At 42.3% G+C, this 19,295-nt stretch overlaps 1 long non-coding RNA gene across 1 annotated transcript; it reads left to right on the plus strand.

Moving 5' to 3' along the window:
- The first annotated feature begins 8,311 nt into the window (after positions 1 to 8,311).
- On the plus strand, positions 8,312 to 15,446 carry LOC138104527 (uncharacterized). Its single transcript, XR_011148098.1, has 3 exons — positions 8,312 to 8,378; positions 13,879 to 13,973; positions 14,553 to 15,446. It is a non-coding gene; the product is annotated as an uncharacterized lncRNA (long non-coding RNA).
- The last annotated feature ends 3,849 nt before the right edge of the window (positions 15,447 to 19,295 follow it).

Genomic DNA, 19,295 nt, shown 5'->3' on the forward strand with positions numbered 1-19,295 from the left:
ATAAGTCTGGAAATGTCAGGAGGGTGCTTCATAGGAACTCAGTGTACTTTTTCTATCAGGGCTATGAAACAGGAAGTTTGAAAAGCTCTGTAGTTCTGTTACTTTGAGAAATGCTTTTGTGTTGTTGTTTTTTTTTTTTTTTTCTCCCTCCTGTGTGTCAGAGTGTCATGCAGAAATATTTTAATTTGCAAGATGAATGGCAATAGATGCAAATGTTGAAAAATGAGATTGGGTGAATTCACTAAAATATGCAGAGAAGTAAGAGAAATTTCATTTCAGAAAGCACAGTGAATGCATATCATGGCCATGGGAAGTTCTAGGTTCAAGGCCATGAACTGCTTAGACATGTCCCACCTTGGAAAGGATGTTTAAACTTTGCTTCTTTTCCATGCCTAAAAATCTAGCATAGGTGGTGAGGCCAGGGATTGTGTTAAGGCAGCCTGTCTGCTAAACAGGAGCTCCCAGGGCATCTCCAGGCACTGTGCATATATAAAAACACACAGTCCCATATGATATGGAGGCTTTCCATCAGTGCTGTTAACAATTGACCAAGTTTCTCAGAGCTTTACATGCAAGAACTGTACTGTTAGTGTTTCCACAGGCAATATTTCCATCTGCAATGCCCACACTGGTAAATGCAAATACATTCCCATGAGTGTATTTGGAGATTTGGACCATAGTTATCTGAAATGATTCCTCATGTTTATATGCGGACTAATATTCTTCCTTTGTTTCAGCCCAAAATCACAAAGGGGCTCAAAAATGTCCTCAAACAAGAGAATTTTCTGAAGGGAAAGCTGCTACCTGGGCATACCAGTTTCTCTGCTCCTGGGCTCACATCAGAAAGAAGTCAAGGGATGAGTTCGTGGGAGAACCCACTGATTAGTCCTATCTTTCATTAGGATAGGGAGAATTAGCCCTTGGGGTTGTTAGAGCCGTGAAAAACAGCAAATGAATGAGGATGCAAATGGGCTAAGAAAGGAACTGATCATTAAAGTCTCAGCAACTGAGGCTAAGAATTCTCCAGCTCACTCTCACCTCCTGCTCCACATAGGTAACTGGTGTCCTACACAATAGGAATGCAGTCATGTCCTTTCTCACTCTCCCCATGAGCCAGATATGGCTGGTTGGCCCAGTCTGTTAGTGGACACTTGCTTGGAGATCCATGCTTCGGCAGCAGCTTTTGCTGGGGTCCAGCATTTTGCCCCAACTACATGACCCATTTCATGGTCTCAGCAGGACCAGATGTCCCCAGCATGTCCTTTTTCTCTCTCCCATGTGGCTCCAGGGAATGTAGACCCACACAGAATTTAAAGGGAAAAAAGAAGTTACTTTGCTGTAAGGAAGTCTTGTTTATATTTCGTTTACAGGGCCCAGAAAATGTAAAAAAGCAACATGAATGGATCTTTACCTGCTTCTAGTCTCTAACGTCGTTTACTACATCCCCTCCTTGAGTTTGGAACACCAAATTGGCGAGCTGGCCCATATTTTCATGCATTGTTTTGTTCACAACCACCACCAAAGAAACGACAAAGATGCCCACAGATTCAAAAATGTTATCTCACAGCTCTCTGCAGCTCCCTGATTCCCGACTCTTTGATACAGGCACCTCCGGCAAGGAGAAGCAATGGCGACACTGGATTCCTCTCCCCGCTGTGAGATGTGGTTCTGTTCTTTTTTGCCTCATGACTGATTTTCATATGAAAGGCTCTAACTAGAGCAACTCTAACCCAGAGCCCACGCTGGCCAGCTGAGAGTATAACCACGAGATTGGGAGCAGTGGTCTATGTGCGTCTGGGTTCCAGGAGGCTCCTTTGATCTCCGTAGGCCCCCCAGAATGCACTTCTGTGCAGCTTCAAGAAGAAGAGACGGCTGCACATCCTATCTCCCCAATCTCAACCTCAATTTACCCCCCTTGGTTTGGGCCCTCTCTTGGGAGGTGGGAAATGTGGTTTGGATCCCTCCAGGCTGAAGAAAGCACTGAAGCCAGATTTCTCACTTCATGGGCCAGCAATTTCGCTAACTTGTCTCCTGATAAAAAAAAAAAGGTGTGTGCACCCCTGTCTTGGTCCGTGTTTAAAAAGAGTGAGCAAAGCACAGCTCTGAGTGCTTCCAGATGTCTCCCCTCGGGAGTGGGCTCGGCCTTCTGGAACCTAAGTGGAGGGAGATATTTTACTTTGCAGACCTGATTCATGTACTTTAGGACGGGTTGGAGTTTGGACACACCCTTTGTGCTCAGCATTTCCAAATTGGCTTGCTTTCCGTGGCTTCCGATGCACCGCATGGAGTCTCGCCCCAGGGCTGCTCCCTGTTGTGGCAGACTTCCTGGTTTTAAGCCTCCAGGCTTGAGGCTGTAGCAGGACCAGAGAGGAGGTGTAAGGAAAGGCTCCACTCTCTGAGATCCCTAACACTATGCATCAGGCAGGGAGAGCCCAAGGGCCTGATGCTGTGCTTTGGGCTTCTGCTTCAGGGCCAGACACCAAAAAAAATTAGCACTTAAGTCCTTTGCTTGGATCTGGTGTTAGTTTGTTAATTTGGGAGAGCACCTGTATACAGTTTCCTCTGACTACTGGGGCTAGATTACTGAAGATATTTAGACTTCTTAAAATGGAGACAAGAGCTTGGAAAGCTTTCCAAAATCTCATAGATGTAGGCATTCATTCCTTGATCTTCAACAGTACTGAGATCAGCAGGACTTTAGATACCTCATTACCTCTCTGCACTCACTTCTGCAAACCCCACTGGGGGCCTGTGTAGAGCTAAAGGCACACAAGTACCTTGTAAATATGATGCTCAGTGTCCCTGGCCACATCTCCTTGGTGCATTTTGTATAAAGCCTCAAGTTTACACCTTCCTCAGACAAATTGTGCTTCGTGTCCAAGCCTGTGTTAATTTTTGGGTGTGAACCCTACCATGGGTGACCTGTACAATGCCTGATATGACCATGCAGGCATCTTGTATGGCCTAGTGGTGGCATTTGGCATCTTGGGCTTCTCTAGAACAGTTTTGGGTCTGCTATCCATAAGAGTAGATAGGAATTTTTGATACTGTGTTGCTTGGCAGTCTCTGTACAGTCTCTGTCCATGACTGGACTATGGGCTTCTTACCAGCAGAAGACCCTTAAAAAGACAGGATTTCTTCAAGTGTTTCAGCAATTTCAGTTTGGAGTTGGCCTGTAACTATATCATAGCTATGCAGGCAAAACACTGTCTGTTTTGTGGCCAAACAGCTGTTAGACCAGTGCTCATTCTTGGCTGCTGTGTGTCTGCTTCTGCTTCTGCCAAAACAGAGATGGTCACAAAGGCATTAAACTTTTGCTTTCCTCCCCGCCCTGGAATCTCTGCACAGCATCATGTCACTGTTGTTTGCAGCAGACTCAAGCCACACAGATAGAACGTGACTGTGGCAGAGAGAGTTGAGGGTTGATGGGCAGGATGAATCTTGCAGAAATGGTTGAAAGCTGTGAGGAACGAGAGATGCTGCTAGTGCAATTAGCTAATTAGCATGAGGTTGAATTCTTCCTTCGGACACTCTCAGACACTTCAGTACACCCCTTAAATAAGTTAAATTGTCTAGCAACATCTAGAGACAGTGAAGAAATAGGAGACCTTCCCTAAATCTACATGTGGAAAAGAAAACATGGTGTTTCTGATACCAGTCTTCTCCAGCAGGACACCAGCTGAGTTTTTAATGGAGTATCCCATGAAGGAGACCAAACCAGAAATACTAATGACTGCCAAGGTGGAGATAAGTAGCTTATGTGTGATGTGACAGAACCACAGAAAGGATGCACAGAGCAGAGTTTTGTGGCCAAAATAGCACACAAAGGAAAGGGTCTTTGCAGCTTGGTTTGGGCATGAGGACTGGGGTAGAAATGCATGGTTGGGAAAGCCTTTTCCATTTGCATGGTGGATCTCAGTTCCTGAGAGTTATGATCGAAGCAGCCAAATTCTACTTCACTACACAAAAATCATCTTTAACAGCAAAGTCTTGTAGTCTTTAGAGAGAGTGAAAATAAAATCGTGGGTGGTATTAGAGTAAATTACCCCAACTCACCACTGCCTGCAAATGCACACAAACATCTACTCCTTCAGCAAACATCTATAGCTCAAACTAGAGGTAATTTGATTTGTACCATGAGAAGTAAGCTAGAGGTACCTCAAGGTCACCTCAGGGTACCTGTGATCTTAAAATAAGCTGAGCTCCAAAAGGCGTAAATAATAATAATAGTAATAATAATAATAATTGCAACTCCCTGGATGCAGCTGGACTTACGTGTCAGGAGTCATCCTTAATAATGATGTGCATTCATGAAATTATTATCTAATAACAGTGATTTTCCATACAGCTATTAAAGTAGGTAATCACAAAACCCAGAAATCTGAGGTTTTAAAGCCCACCTGACAAACAGGAACTCCTCACTCTTTATCTTTGTAATCACAGCTCCACAAACAGCTCTCTGGGGCTGGATATTCAAAGAGGAATACTGGCCTCTGGAAAACTAGAAGGACTTCTGTTGGATTGATAGTTAAGCTGATGTTATCCCAACCCAGGTACACTCATAGGGTTGAAACCACCTATGGGTGCCATGAGAGTGTATTGAGACCAAAATTTGAAAAGCAACTTGTATTTTATGTCCTGCTGTTCTGAGAAGGACATAACCTAATGTAGTTTTCAATGACCAGTACATGTCTGTGATCTTCCTGGGGTTTGGTGGGCAAGCTGGCCCAGTGTTTCACAGCTTGCTCTGTAAACATGGTTGATAAATGTTTCAGTAACAAATGCTGAATGGCACAGCCCTCAGATTCATTTGGTTAACTATTCCTGGCTTTTCTGTAAAGATGGGGCTGCCTACTACATTTATGTTTTATATTTTTTTATCATAACCCAGGCAATGTGGCGTGAAGGTGGCAACCTGGCACAGAGACAGGAATGAACTTTTGGGGAAAGAGCTGTGGCAGGTGAATTCTGCACAGTTCCCTGTTGTTTAGCTTTCCCTCCCTCCTCTTCTTTATGCTTTCCTCCTCACCGTGGGGAGATGCTCTTCTTCTGAGCTCTGGGTTTGTATTTCTGCCTCTGTTCATCTCCCTGAAGAAATAAACTGCAGTGGGGCTGACTGCAACAGCAAAACCCGTAAAGAGATTCCCCTTTTCCTCCTCTTGTGAGGGCTTTCCTCGCTCAGTCTATCCCAGGGGGGTTGAATGCCTTCTGCCACCTCACTCTTGAGACATTAAGACCTTGAAATTTGAAAGAGGAGTGGTGTAGTCTGGAGAAAAATGGACCCGTGTCCTAACCCATGCAGCTTGTGATACGCACATTGTCGGGTGATAACAAAGGATTTACATAGGATTTACATTTTTCTTAGGGGACGTTCAGTGGAAAGGGAGCAATCAGTAGCAATGACAGATGAATCCATTTGGCGGCAAAGGCTGCCTCTTTCACACAAATAACAGGCTTTTTCTTAATCTACAATTTGTCACTGTTTATTCGGCAATGCAAGCCTTTTAATTGCCCTGCGGCACCCTGGGTTTGTGTTTCCTGGGAAGAAAGGGAGGAGTTTGGGGGAGTTAGAGGGCATTTGTGCCTCTGGTATAAACCTAGAAACCTGAATGAGGCTCTCCAGAGTTCAGACAGTTTTTCTGGGTGAGAATATAGGTGGAATGTCATCTGATCTGTTGCAATTCAGACATGGACTTTGTGGGGGAGGAAACAGTCTGGCTCCCACCAGCAGTGGGCAGGTTGGTATTGGTGCTGCTCAGCAGATACTGAAGGGGATTCACAACTTTTTATTTGTCTTCTCAGCTCCTGTTCACGTCTCAACATGAGAACTATGAAAATCTGTCGAGTCACCTGTTGCTCCAGGGAGGCAGAGAGGACAGGAGAGGAACTCCAAACTCACAGCTCCCCATCGACTTTTACTCACATGTTTACTCCCAGTTTGTTGCCTAGCGATTGAGATGCTTTCTTCCTGGCTTCTGTTCCCTGATCCAAATATTATTTCTGCTCCAGGTATTTGTAGTGTCTGTTACTACAGAGTACTGATCCAACTTCTATCTATAAAGGAGTGTTTGCTGAACACAGTGGATCTAACGCTATATAACTCTGGATGTCTATGTTGTTTGCCTCAGAGTCAAATCCAGAAAATCTCTACTCAAGACATGAAATCAGTATAAGAACTATGGTTCTTTTATTTAAATGACCACTGCTTGGTTTTGGCCTCTCGCTGCTCTCCTGCCAGCTTGATTATGCAATTCTATTTTGGGGTGTCTCTGGAAGTTGACAAATATTATTCAGGAGATGGTGCCTAATAAATAAACTGAGTTGTGCATCCATATGGAAGCTGATATTTATTCTGAGCAAGCAAAAAGTTTCAGTGTAGTTCAGGTTGGGTGGCCAAGCATTCAGAAAGCAAGAAATGCAATATTAAGGTTGGAAAGTCATACACTTCATAGAGTCATAGAATGGTTTGGCTTGGAAGCGACCTTAGAGATCATCTAACCCTCTGCCATGGACAGGGACACCTTCTTCTACACCAGGTTGTTCAAAGTTCCATCCCTATAGATTCATCTATACAGGATTAGATAAACTTTCTTCCACTTTTTTCTGAATTAGAACAATTTCAGGGAATGTAGTCTATTTCAGAGTAATGAGAAATGAAAATGCCCTTCAGAGCAAAACTTAATTTTGGAATAAAAATATCCTTTCAATGTATAAGCAAAAAAGTAACTCAGTTGCAAACTTAGTAGTAACCCCAGTTGTCAATGTCTGCAATGGACTTTAGATCCTCCTCCTATCCAATGCCTTGGTCAGAACCTATATCATTCACTCAAGTGGATATAGTTGTTCTATCATGTCAGTGGTTAATTGTCTATATAAAATTAGAAATATCAGCTTTGTCAAAAGTTGTATGTGGTTGGAAACCATACGTAACATTGGTGGTAATGGTGCAATGTAGTTCATTGCCACAACAGGGACAATGAAGGCCTTTTGTTTTCCCTGTTTAAAAACAAAAAATAAGCCCAGATTTCACCAGGATATTTGTCTCGTATAGGAACGCTTACACTCCCTTATTTTTTGGATGTTTCCAGGACCAGAGGCAATGGGCTCAAACTGAAACACAGGAGATTCCCTCTCAGCATCAGGAAGCCCTTTCCACTGTGAGGATGACAGAGCACTGGCACAGGTCACCCAGAGAGATTGTGGAGTCTCCTTCCTTGGAGATGTTCAAAAGCCATTGGGACATGGTCCTGGGCAACCATCTCCAGGCTGCCCTGCTTGAGCAGGATCAGGTGACCTCCAGAGGTCCCTTCCAACCTCAACCATTCTGTGATTCTCTGTTCAAAGGCAGGGTTAAAACCCCGCTCCCTCTCTCTGGTCCCCACACCAAGGACCTTTGTCCTTCTGCTCTGGGGCTCCAAAGGGAGTTGGGGTCAAGCTAGGACATCTCACATGTGCATGTGGAGAGCTGCTCTGCAGGTGCTCTTCCTCTGGCTTTGGGGATCTAAGGAAAAGCTGTGGCACTGGGCAGGGCAGCTGCTGGTCCTTTGTGAATCACTGAGTGCCTGGGGGCAGAGGAGGGACCTAACGGTGGCACCTGAAGCTTCCTTGGGCTCCTCCTTAAAATTGCACCTGGAATAGATGGACCTGGAAATGAAGGTCCATTATTTTTTATCATTACTTTTTGGTCATAGGTGAAAGTTTCCTGATATTCCTTGAACATTTTAGGCTAAATCTCCTGGTAATTTCATTCCAGAGAGTCTTTTTTTGAGTAACCAAAAGCTGAAGGAGAAATAAGAGTAGGATACATCTTCTCCATGAGAGGTTGCTCAGCTACTGGCATTTTTGTTCAGGAAGTGGGAAACTCAGCTTAAGTATTACTTTTTTCTTGGAGAGTGCCTATGCTGTTGGGTGAGAAGAAGGAATGTATTCCATCCCTCCTGCCTAAAAAATCTTACTTCATATGAATATGCAGTCACAGAAAACCCACAGACAAAGTGCTAACCAGCACCCTCGGGAATTAGTCCGTTTGCTTTCCACATTGACAAATATTAATTATTTTTGAGATTGGAAGAGATCCAAGGGAAAGAATGAAAGGCAGCATGCTCCCATAGCACTCCCCAAGGAGATGAGTAGGATATTTGGTGAGGAGGCAGCTGAATCAGGAAGAAAGTTGATTTGAGCAGATGTTTCCCAACCAGCTGCTGAGTGGTCTAGCCTCTGGGCTGGAGGGTATCCGAGGGCAGCGGGATCTGGAAGGCTCTGGAGCCCTTCCACCTGGCAGGCAATAATTCAGAGCTCACACAAAGAGTCAGGGTGAGTCACTAGTCTGCTGATTAGGCTGCTCTCCTGGGAGGGAGGCACCTGGATCCCAGACCCAGGTAAGGGCTGCAAAGTGGAACAGAATCAACTGGGAGGGATTGGAAATACTTAGTGCTGCCTGGTTAGGAGGCTCTTCATGTGTGGGAGGCATGAGTTTGAATCCACTCAGAGAGGGTAGAGAGTTTAATGCAGGTCTCCTAAAACCTAAAGGGAAGGTCCTATCACTGCCTTATGAGAATGGGATGGCTCTTCTTCAGCCATTGGGTATTGAGGTGGACATTTTACTTTGCTTTCTTAAAAGTGATGGGTTTTGATTCTGCAGAGTTCTACTTTCTGTGGGACTTTTTTTTTTTTTTTTTCCCAATGGTATAAGGCTTTTTAACTGCAGAACAGATAATTATTCACACTCCTGTGTCTGGCAATATCCTACCATGCCCTGGAAAGTGCCGAGAACATGCTTGTATGTGCAGCTGGGGACATTATCTCTGGGAATGGTCTGGTGGACTGTGAGTCAGGGATGGCCACAGAAAAGTTTGATGGGTCTGACAGAACTTCTTCATAAAAAGAGAATGAGGAACTTTTCTATCTTGGGAAAGTCTCCACAATTTTCTCTTGAATGAGTATGTTAGTGGTAAGCAGTAGAGATTTAGAGTCTTAGGGATGGATTCATCTTCATTTGCAACAGGTTAAAGCTGAGAATGATTCAATTCAAACCCAGAGTGTTATTCTGAATTTACTCTTCCACAAAAGAGATAAGAAAAATGGCCAAAATTGTTTATTTGTGTCAATTGTATAAAATGTGCAAAGGGGAGTCTCCCTGCCTTTACCAGAAGTGATCTGAACGATCCTATCTGGTCTACCTCTGTCAGCTTGGCATCTTTGCAGTAGTCAGTGGTTGCACAAAACTGGCCAAATTTTCCATATATAGGGTTGCTAAATTACCCTTTCTGGTTTGGTTTTATTACCCCCTTGGAGCAATGATCTCACCCATCTGTGTTGTGTTGCTCTTCGGGAGTGGCAGGGGTGGAGTGGGGTGGGATGAGCAAAGCCCTGAGCTTTTTCCAGAGTTCCCTGCATATGCAGAACATTTCATTGTCTTCTCTAACACGCCCTCACCTTTCACACAGACTGGAATTTGACACACCAGGTTAGAGAAAGAAAGCAAGGTGGGGGAAAAAAAGCAAAAAAAAAAGCACAACACAAGGAAAAACCCAACAAACAAGATCTTATCATGCAAAATATCCATCCACCCTCCTGATAATAAAAAAAGCCTCAGGTTAGGAAAATAAAAAAATGACTCTAATGAACACTCAAAATTAACATGCAAATACATCCATGGTTCCTGGCAGAGATGGAAAGACGGAACATAGACCTCTTCCAAAGAGGCAATTTTTACACTTCTTGCAAAAGAGAAGTTTTATCCCAATTGTTGTTTTTGCATTGTCTTGAGAAGGTTTTCTTCTCTGTTGAGGAAAGCTCTCCTTCTTCCCTCACCCCACCCCATACCCCACTTTCATTTCACCAGGTGGCATGACGAAACCCTCCAGATCAAGGCAGGTTTCATCAACAAGGCTTCATGCCATGCCACCCATAATTCATCCCAGCCTGCTGTGGCTTTCTCCCAACAAGCAGCACCTCTTGCAAAACCAGCCCCTGTCTCACACTCCTTCCTAACTCGTGTTTCTGAGCACCAACAATAGAAGAGCATGAATCACTAACAGAGCATACAGACCTTCGCTCCACTCTGGCCAGTTTGTGTCATTGCCTTAATGTTAATTACACACCATAATGTGTGCATTTAATTTCCGTGGTGTTTCAATTAAATTAATCAGGCAATTAAAATTAATTAAAATTACAGAAATCACCTGCAGAAGTGCTTGAAACGTGGGGGAGGGGAAGGGAGGGGTTGGGAGGGATCTGGGAACGTAGATGGCTGTGTTTTCACAGACCTTCCTTCTCTTGATTAATTTTGGGGATAGACTCTTTCAGAGCAGGTTATTTGAGGATTTAAAGACTGTTCCAAGGCCCATTGAAGCCAATGGTAATCTTTCTATTGGCAGTGATCGGCTTGGGACCTGGCCATTAGCCCCAAGTGCTCAGGATGGAGGTTCAAGGGGTAGGTGATGAAAGTCCTGATGCTGAGCAGATATTCCTCAACACCTTTGGGGAACAAGGCCAAAGGCCTTGAAGTACCGAATCAGGGTCAGATTTTTAAAGGCAGGTTAAAGATGAGGATGATGTCTGTGGGAGTTAAGCTCATCAGTCCTTCCAAGGATCTGGGCTGGAGAGGAATTCTAAGAAACTTAAACAGGTTTGAAGTGTCAAAGGGGTTTTAAAACATGACTAAATGTATCCTACCCTGAGGTGTCACTGCTTTCTGCAGTCAGTGAGAGGGGGTCCTAATTTCACAAAGGTGCTTCATGACTCCTGAATTCTTGAGGAAGTTACGAAGTCTTTCCAGGACTTCCCTTCCATTACACAGGGATTAGTGCATTCAGTTGCTTCCCAGAGGGGTTATATCCTGCTCTGTGGAACAGTTTGAAGACATCATGTCAACCCGGACAGTTTTCTTACTGCTTATGCCTTTTTTACCAAGCAAGCACAGCTCCACACTCATCTTTTAGCCTACCCATAATTTTTTCCCTGGCATGGAAGGTTCAGCACTTCTGGCTTTAAACAACTATTTCCTCCACAACATCCTACCAGTCAACCCCTGCCCAACTAGTTCCTGTGTCTGGGAGACAGGTTGGTTCCTTCCACACTTTCCTGGAAAGACTTTGCCTGGCACACTCCTGTCTTAGTGTGTGAGTCACCCATTCTTCGCTCCCATTCTTCACCCCACGGTAGGGGATGTTTATACTGCAGTCACTGAAGCTCATGCAGGTATCCCCAAGCTGCCTTTAAATTAATTTACTGGAGTGCCATTGCTAGGACCGCTGTAGTTTCAGGGAACACTGTGTGGGCTGAAAAACCAGGGGATGAAGCAAATGCTCATAATTAGGATGAGTTACTCTGCATTGCACTGGCCACTGGAACCTGAGCTCACTGTTTAAAGACAAAACTGCTTTTTAGCACATTATAATTTCGCTCACACTGCCAGATAATCCCTCAGAGTTCCATAGGCAATTACCCATGCTTCTTGTGTCCAACAGGGAGTAAAACCTTATCACCTCTGCCCCAATGGAACCTGCTTTTTCTCCACACTCGTGAGCCACCTTTTTCTCTCCAGTTGTTTAGATGATTAACATAATTAAGTTATGCACACAGCAAATGTTTAAGGCTTCTAGTTAGACTGAAGTGTACTGCCAGCTTCAGATCGGAAAGATTTGAGTTCGCCAAAACTCGTTATTTTTTTCCAACTATATCAGTTAATATTTTCTCTTTCTGTAAATAAAGCCTCTTTTACACTCTCAAGTGATTGGGTCACAATATTCCCATTATTATTAACCACTTAAGCACGGTTTTCTGCTACCCTTGGTCTTTCCTAATTCACAGCAGATTGTATTGTCCACTTATACAGAATACTTTCCCATCTTTTAGTTTTTTTTGACCTATATCATTAATTTGTGTCTTATATCTATCTTTCTCCACTCCCTTTTCAAAAAAAACCCAAAGAACAAAAAGTTAGAAAATAAGAAACAGAAGATACAGTAACGAGAATACAGAAAGAGAAGGAAAAACCCACCCAAGAATGGAAAAACTTAATTTTTGAAATCAGAAATTTTAAGTGGGTGATAGTATTTTACTGCCAAAGAGCCCAGAATTTTAATTAAAAATCTGATGAACACTCATTCTTCTCTCCAAAATTTTTTAAGCAATGAAACACCCCTCTCTCACTTTGCTAATCCTCCTCCATCTGAATCCTTTGACACGACTTCTTGTGTGGCCTTTGGCACGTCACTTCACTTCAGTTTCCTCATCTATAAAATGGCTGTTAATCCCTATATAGTATCACCCACACAAATTTCCAAGGCTTATGCTTGAACAGGGCTTTGAAGATAAGTGAGCAAAGTTTCAAAAGGACCTAAGAGATTTAGGAGTGAAAGTTTCATTAGATTTCCATCAGATTTGTATTCTTATATCTCCGAGAGCCTTTTGAAAGTCTGCAGAATTGCAAGACTTTACTCATCAGAGTCACATTCCTTGTTCTCCTCAAGGAAAGTGAATGCTCCAGGCTAGTTTTGGCAGAAGGGCTTGTTCCTTAAAAGAAGCAAGGTGAGTCTTGGGGCTCTCCAGTTTCTTCCCCAGTTTCAGATATGAAACCTTGGATGCATGCTCCAACCATTTCGGGCAAAGTGGTGTCTCTCACTCCTTATATTGGCAGATCTTCTTGGCTTGTTTTGGCTGAAAGAAGGAGGGAAGGTGCATCTCTCCAGCTTTGAGCTGGATTTGAGATAGTAACCTTCAGCTGGGAGGCAGTGGTGAGCTCCTTTGGGTGGTGTGGAGGTGTTCACCTCCTCAGTCAGCACCACTGCTCCTTGAAGAGGGAATAATGTGCTTTTCTCTGCATGTGCATCAGAATGGAGAGGCCTTTAAGGTGCCCTGTCAATCTTGGACGTTGACTAAAGAAGAGTTATGAGATTTCTCTAATTGCAAAAGGATGATCCTACTGCTCCATACATCCAGAGAAGGGAAAGGAAATCTCCCACTTGCTTTTTTGGTTTGGTTTGGTTTGGTTTTTTGTTTGTCTTTTTTTTTTTTTCTAAAAAAACAACAGCATTAAAAAAAACCCCAAACCCAAAGGTCAAAATTTCCAGGGAGACACACTGAAAAAACTCCCTGTTTTTGCCTTTTTTACTTTTGAATTTGCCACTCCAAGTTCCACTTTCTCACCTTTCTCAAATACTATAAAAAGGGAAAGAAAAAGAAATTGTTCAGTCAAAAAGCCATGTAGATACCAGTGGCTTGGTGGCTTTGGTTTGTTCAGCTTCAGTGGCTAAACCACTGTTCTGAAAAAGCTGGGAAATGATGTTACTTTTCTTGGTGGGACTTTCCTTATCAAAATGAAAATAAAAAGAAACTTGTGAAGAAAGAAACACTTTCTTTGGCCATAAATGAAATATTTAGTTATGATTTTTATTTCATTGACATACTTAATTCAACTGAATTTGAAAATGAAACATGATTTGAAAACGGGAACCTGGAAGGTTTTGTTTCCTAAATTTTAGGGTAAATTCACTTTTTTTTTTCCCCTAAACTGTTATACTTGACATATTTGCTGCTGATTTTGATCGATTAGACATGATATTTTGCTTAAAATATGCCTTTCTGCAAAAAAAACCCCAACAAATTGTACTGAGTTTGGAAAATGGGTCCTTAGGAAAAAAACCTGTAAATATAATAATAATAATAATAATAATAATAGTAATGGGTTAGTTTCTGCTATTCACAACACAAAGCTCTGAAGTGGACCAACAATTCACAATGGATCCTTCCAATCTGAATTATTCTTTGTTATTGTCAAAGTATCTGTCTTTAGTACCTTTAGTACCTAAAATTCAACACCTTCCAGTTTAATACATTCAGTCTTTAACATCATGTTTTTCTTCAATTTCCCAGGGATGGAACAAATTCAGAAGCGAGTCACAGTGAAATTTTCTGGCTGAGTAGGCAACCAAGCCTACGAGACTCAAGACTCAAAACATCATCACACTGTAGGTTTCCCATTTTCTCTTTAGTTGTACAAAATACAATAAATGTCAAGTTGTATAGAAATGTCTGAACAAAACTGGATCTCTGATGGATCTCTTGGGAGATTTCTAGTTTTCATTTTAAAATTTCTTCCGCTACAGTGGAGTGCATTGGCCTAGAAGTTATGTTTCTGCAGGGACATTGATAGTGTCCATACCTGCTGTCAACAGCAATTGGGAAAGACAGGGAGCCCAAAAAACCCCAGGAGAATTTGTCTTGTGATGGAAGGTTCTTGCAATGCAGCTGAGTTTCTTTTCACCTCTGGAATTGCATGCTACATACTAATTAGAGCTGTTAATCACATACATTTTGTTAAAACATGTTGCATCAAAGGTGAAGCATTTTGGAGAGAAGTTTTGTTGACACTTCTCTTGGAGAGATTTTTGAGGTTCAGGACTAGTCAAAGGGAGTATTCCAGGAGAAGCAGAGTCTCAGTTTTTTGTTACATAGATAGCACAAAAGCGTCATTAAAATTGCAGTGCCATTTAATTTGACAGAACATTTGAAAAGCTTTTTATTTTCCTCTCTTTTTTTCCCTCCAGTGTGGAAGGAAAACAAATTTCAAACCTCCAAAACTGTGGCAAAATGGAGTTGCTGTCCTGCGGACTATTCCTGTAACAAAGCCAACAAACTTGTCGTGCAACGTCCAGTTCCTCCCTGTGGAAGCCCAGCAATTCATTTATGCAGCTTTACCAAGTGTCCAAAGTGCTTCATGCATTGCTAATAATTATGGGCACATCTTGGTGGTCATATTGAATTCAATGGCAATTTTCCCACAGATTTTATCAGGAACAGAATTCATCCCTATATGCTTTAATTGTATAACTCAGTTTCTGTTATTGCTTAAGACTCCCCAGTCCGTGCCAGCATGTGAAATTCTGATGAAGTTTTATGTTAGTGGCTGCTGCTAACTGTTCTTAATTATTTGATAGTCATCTGAGGCCTGAATTTCATAGATGTGCAGCTCCTCTTATTCATATTCTAATCAGTGGTAATTTGGATACTTTGTCCATCTGTAAATCAGACCTTTGAAGGGCAATCCCAGTCCCATTGTCTCTAATGGATGCAGGTCATACTTCCAAGGCTAAACCTCTTTTTCAGTTAACAAATAACATACAGCTGGTTAAAAAACATACAAGTTGAAATTTTGAGGGAAAATACAAGAGGTTTTTTGGGGGGGCAGGGGGGAGAATCTCTAATGTAGGGAAAACCAGGGAATTTTTCATATAGCTAATATTCTGATACAGCAGCATTGGGCACAGCCTTGGTGCCAGTGCATGATGGAGAATTGAGTGGACAGCAGAAACCCCTGATGTTCCCCAGTGCTGGGAGACACAGACATGGGATATCTACCCTTGAAATTCTCACAGTTGCTCAGCACTGTGCTGAAAAAAGTGCTGGTTACAGCTCCAAATGTATTACCTTTCTTTTAGGGATCCTACAGAGAATGCTTGACTTAAGTTAGGATACAACCTAAAGCACCTCAAAACATTATTTTTAAAGGCATTTCTGTGCTTAATCTCCATTTCTCTAGTACCAGATTTCCAGGTCTTTTGTTTTCTCCTTCCCTTTTGGGGAAAGATATGTATCTATAGCAGTGGGGTCCCAAGAGGAGGGTCCTCCCAGGGCTGTACTCTTGTGGCCAAGGGCAAGGCTGGATGAGATACTTTGGCACCATCAGTTTTGCCAAACCTTTCTCATCTTTGCAAGTTCAAATAACAGGATTTTCTCTTGATGGGAGCAGAGAGTAACCTTGCTTTGAGCTGCCCTACTGAAGAGGTGCAGTGGCTGATCTAACAAATTGGAAGAGAATATTTTAGTCTCTTCCCACTCAGAAACCACTCATGTAATCGGACCTCACATCTAGACTAACAGCCTGCCTTGCCTCAGCTTAATTGAAAAAGAAGTCTCTGTATGCTAGAGGCACAATGGTTTCAAGAGTCTACAGTGGAATACAGACATTTTTGCCTTTGGGTACCCAAATGGGGGCATCTAAAATGTCTGGTATCCAGTCAGCCAATACTGAGAAGTTTCTGAAAACCAGCCCTTAGAAATACCAGAGGAAAGCTCCCAAATTTAGGAATCCTTCTGTCAAAAGCAGTTCTTGCTGGGTTATTTTGGAAAAACTCACATATCATCCCCACCACAAAATGCTTTCTGAAGGTTTGTATGGCCATGAATATCCTTTGTACTTGGGGTCAGACACAAAACTACCCCCAAACTGACACCTTACCTACCACATTACCATCCTGGTGGGAATACTGGCTTTGAAATGGAAAGGTTTATGACACAACCCTAATTTGGGGTAATGCAGGTGTTAGGGAGAAGTGTGAAGCAGGAGTTCTTTGAATCAGTATTTCTTCTAATTCTTGGGAAGGGGCTGTAGAAAAGATTAATTTTTTATATCAAGTTTCATTCATTGAAAGGATTTGGGAGATAAAACTCATAAACCATGGAAGCACAGATACAATGTGGGTGAAAGGGTTAAAGGACTGAAGAAGACTCAGTAGTTCTCACAAATGGGGATCAGATGTTTTTGACTTTTAAAAAAACCACTCAGTCTCTTCCACCCCTACTCACCTTTCTGATACTGTGAATTACTCAGTTGAGATCAATGAGACATTACTGAGGAGGTAGTTTCTTTTCCATGGTTTCTCCTGTCTGTATCAATAAATAAAAGGTGTGTGTGGGGGGAATAAAAAGGGTACATTAATAATAGCAAGAGCAGTTCTCACCTGTTATAAGTTGGCATAGCTCCACAGAAGAGCTCTGATTTACGGCAGATGGGATTTGTCCATCAGTGCAGCTGCCTATACCCAGTGATATTGTAAAAGCCTTTACAGACTATGTTCTGTTGCTCAATATTCTCTCTATTCAAGGCTGTTCCATGTCAAATGCTGTGCTGAAAGGTGTGCCAGTGCAGAATCAGGCCTGCTGCAAACATGGGAGCTCTGAAATCCAAGGGGGAAAGAGCTGCAGACCTAAGAATGGGAAAAGATGTGGCAATAGCATTGGTCACTGCAACATAAATGGGTAAAGATCTTCAGCTGTTAGGAAAAAAAAAATGGATTATGTGGAACTGAATGACTGCTAGGCAGAAGAAAAATCTGTCTAGTTTGTTGTTTCATCTCACATTAAAATCAGCCAAAAAAGAAGGATGAAGAGGAAACAGGAGTTGGGTTGCAGTTTACCTATAATAAATAGGTCACATCAGACCTGTTCAGTCCAGTCCAGTCTGATTCCTTCCCTATCATGACTCACTTGTGCATACTCATGAAGGGGTGCTGAATTTGACAGGCAAAACACAGTCACATCACATTTGATAAATCCAGTTGGCTCAGTTTAATCTGCATCCAAAAGTATTGTCTGTGTGATGAACAGGATGGGCTGAGAAGTGGAGGGACATCTCAGTGCCTTAAATGATTGCACTCATCACCATTATCTTGAGCATCCCAATTCATCCTTTTTGTCCAGTACCCAATGTGGACTGATGGCCTCTTTTCCTAGGGGCAGGAAATTCTAGCAGCAGCAAAGAGACAGATTGGGGGAGGTTATGCCTCATATTCAGACACTGAGCACTTTGGGAGCAGTGCTGCTGCTGGATGCTTCCCACCACAGTCACTTGGAGCAGCATGGCAGTGAAGGTGTGGGAAAATTGGCCAAGCAAAACCCTTGGGTGGCATTGATTGAAGCTGCCCCTCTGGCTAATGGCCGAGAAATTTGTTTTAAACAATGTGAGATAGTCCCAAAGGGATGACATGGAGGTGGCAGAGGGCAGAAGGAAACAACATGATAGCAAATCCAGAGCATTATTCTGGTCTAGGATGGGGTTTACCTTGGGATGCTCACTCAGTCCTGTGACACATAGCTTCTCCTACGGGACAGCTTTTTCAGGGAATGTCCACCATTTCTCAAGCTTCCTGTTTCAATGGCAACAGTAAGGTGGCTTCAGAAAGAGGGGGCTTAAGCCAGAGCTGGTAGCTTCTGAAAATAATTATATCTTTATAACTTACCCAAATACTTATAATTTTATACTTATGGTTTAATTATTGTATTTTTATAATTTTATAATTTTTTTATAATTTATTGTCTACCTAGGTGGCTTGATATCTGTGTGTGTTTTATCTTCCTTCATTTTCTTTTGCTCTGTTCACCCAGGTATTTTTATTCTGTTGTTGTCCCTTAGGAAGATATATCACAGATGACGCCCTGCCACTGAATACATCTTTAACTGATGTATACTTAATATTCTTTTTCTAAACTCTCTTGATTTACTGACGCTTTTTATCCTCTGCGATAATAACTAGTCAATGTATTACCTTGAGATTTTTCTTCCAAAATTTTCTCATTCCCTTTACATGAACCTAAATATAGGTTGGCCAATGGCCAAGTAATTTTCCATATCAGCAACCTCTCTGCTTGCATGCAGTCAGGAGAGATGTGCCTCTTGTAAAGTCTGCTTTTCTCTAAAATCCGGAGTTCTTGTACTCTGAAAAATCCCCAAACTTTCTATTTAAAATTAGCTGGTCAACCACGTGCTGGCTTCCTGCTTTTGATTTCATTATTTTCATGCACCTTTGTTCAGATTTCCCCACCACTACTTAATACCACTTAATACCAAAGTAATGCTTTTTTTCTAAAATTGCTCTCAGTGAACTCAATGATAAATTCATGATGTCAGGTATCACGAAGAGGAAGGGTGGCAAAATTTCATTCCATTTGATATGAATTTTTCCACCACCTTTGACACTACTCTTGGAAGATGTTGAATATGGATTGGTGAGCTAAAGTTAATGGATGATTTTGTTATAGTGGTCCATGATCCTGGAAAAAAACCCTGAAATGAGCAGTTATTACTTGTACCACCTTATTTAATTCTTTACAAATTAAACAAATTCCCCACCCCCAAAAGTTGTAAGCAAAGTTTGCTGGTAGAGGGAAGAAGATAGTCAAAGGATTTAAGCAAATCTCTTAGGATGACATGGTTGAAGTGGTTCTGTGTGCTCCATTGTAGGCAATTCTTGAGCATTCACAGCAATAAAAGGAGGCAGAAAGCAGCAGTGGAAATCGAGTTGAAAACATGTGTAGTAGGAAGGGACTTTTGGAACATAATAGCACGAAAAGGTCATGCCAGTGTGTGTGGGTGGTGGAAGACACCACAGAGACCAGCACCCTCACAGAGCTATAGGGGTGATATTTATCACCAGACTCTGTAAATACCAAAACAAAGGCACAAAAGGAGACAAAGGGGATTGACTCTTTCAGAAGATAAAATCAAGTGCAGA

This window comes from Aphelocoma coerulescens, chromosome 1A (genome assembly GCF_041296385.1).
Source record: "Aphelocoma coerulescens isolate FSJ_1873_10779 chromosome 1A, UR_Acoe_1.0, whole genome shotgun sequence".
Lineage (NCBI taxonomy): Eukaryota > Metazoa > Chordata > Aves > Passeriformes > Corvidae > Aphelocoma > Aphelocoma coerulescens.